At 38.5% G+C, this 1,651-nt stretch overlaps 1 protein-coding gene across 1 annotated transcript in view; it reads right to left on the bottom strand.

Moving 5' to 3' along the window:
• Positions 1-1,651, bottom strand: part of LOC106528990 (insulin-like growth factor 2 mRNA-binding protein 1) — a gene marked incomplete at its 5' end in the record, with an annotated part of 19,533 nt that overhangs the window by 11,434 nt on the left and 6,448 nt on the right.

Here is a 1,651-nt window from a genome sequence, read left to right as displayed (position 1 = left end):
AGTCTGTTCTTTTTTGTGGTTTGTTTAAAAAAATTAATAAAAAGACCTTGATCAAAAAAAATGAAAACGGTTTCACTCAGACCACTGTTTTACGCACGGCTGTAGGACCACCTCCTGACCTGATGTGACCCCTCACAGTGTCATCACCTGGACGCCTCAGTGTTCAAAACAGAATAATTTCTGCTTAAAATAATCAAACAGCAATCCCTGGAAATATTCTGCAGATATGGCTTTTTCTTTCTTGTTTTTCTTTTTTTTTTTAATGATGCTTAATGAAGTTGATATTTAACTATGAACCGTTTATCATAATCCTTTAATCTGAGTGGATTAGCAGAGCTCTGCCCAGTTAATTTCTCTTAATTTAATGTTTGTTCTGATTATTTTGGAGCTGTTTGGACCCACTGTGGTCACTGTAAGTTATATTCAATCACAGAACAGTCTGAGCAGCAATATGTTACATTTATATTCACCTGACCAAACAGTGTGGGCATCGCATTCACAGTGAAGCTGTGGAAAACAGCTGACAACTGTCAGTGTACTGTTGTACTGCAGATTACAGTCTTCATAAAGCTCAGTGTTTGAGTGAAGAATGAAGTCACTATGCCTTTATTTCTTATTGTGACAGTAAGAAAATTAAGATCATCAAGAGATAATTCTACAAGGATTAGACTAATATGACACTGAATGCCGATAAACAGCCTCGTTGTTCTACTAAAGTAGATTTTWCTGCCTTGTGTTTAGCTTTACCATCTTGATTTTTTAAAGCAAAGAACCTAAACATGTTATGGGYTAGTTAAACCACTGTGCAGTTAACACACAGTATAAAAATGGTAAATGGACTGTACTTATATAGCGCTTTTCTTTCCATCTAGGACACTCAAAGCGCTTCTCACTACAATCTGTGTCCTCATTTACCCATTCACACAGCACTCTATTAGGTCTCTACAAAGCTAACATATACAATAATCTATGGAGACTAATCAGTGCCAATCACATTCATAYACTGATGGGACACACATCAGAGGCATTAGGGGTGAAGTGTCTTGCCCAAGGACAACAACTGAGACAGCTGGATGGGGGATCAAACCGGCGACCTTCTGGTTCCAGGACTCCCCTAACCACTCTGCCACAGCTGCCCCTGTGATTTAATTAGTTCAATATTACATTTGCTCATGACTGAGGCCAAAACACACACAAACTATCAGCTTAAAGAAGAATGTGAGAAATGTATTCTCCCTGGGGATTTCATATACGTCTGCACGATAGATTCGACCACTGGGTGGTGCTGTTTGTCCAATATGAGGAACTTCAATTCATTTTTATTAAATTTCATTATGCACTCATCAGTGGTGACATTAAATAACTGTTTGCCAAAGAGGCAATAATAATCCTCTAATTAACGTTGTTTACTTATAAACAACCAAATCCTGGTCCCCACAGGTACGGATGCTAATTTAAGATGGGGGGTTTGGTTTAGGACCAAGGTGTGAATTGAGTTTAGGTTAGTTTTAGGATCAGATGAGGTTAATTTTAGGGTAAATGGTCAGGGTTAGGCTATAAAATACCAGAAAATGAATGGAAGTCAATGGAAGGTCCCCACGGGGTCAAGAAACAAACGTGTGTGTGTGTGTGTGTGTGTGTGTGTGTGTGT

Source organism: Austrofundulus limnaeus, unplaced genomic scaffold (assembly GCF_001266775.1).
Source record: "Austrofundulus limnaeus strain Quisiro unplaced genomic scaffold, Austrofundulus_limnaeus-1.0 Scaffold417, whole genome shotgun sequence".
NCBI classification, from domain to species: domain Eukaryota; kingdom Metazoa; phylum Chordata; class Actinopteri; order Cyprinodontiformes; family Rivulidae; genus Austrofundulus; species Austrofundulus limnaeus.
This window is presented reverse-complemented; position numbering and strand designations above follow the sequence as displayed.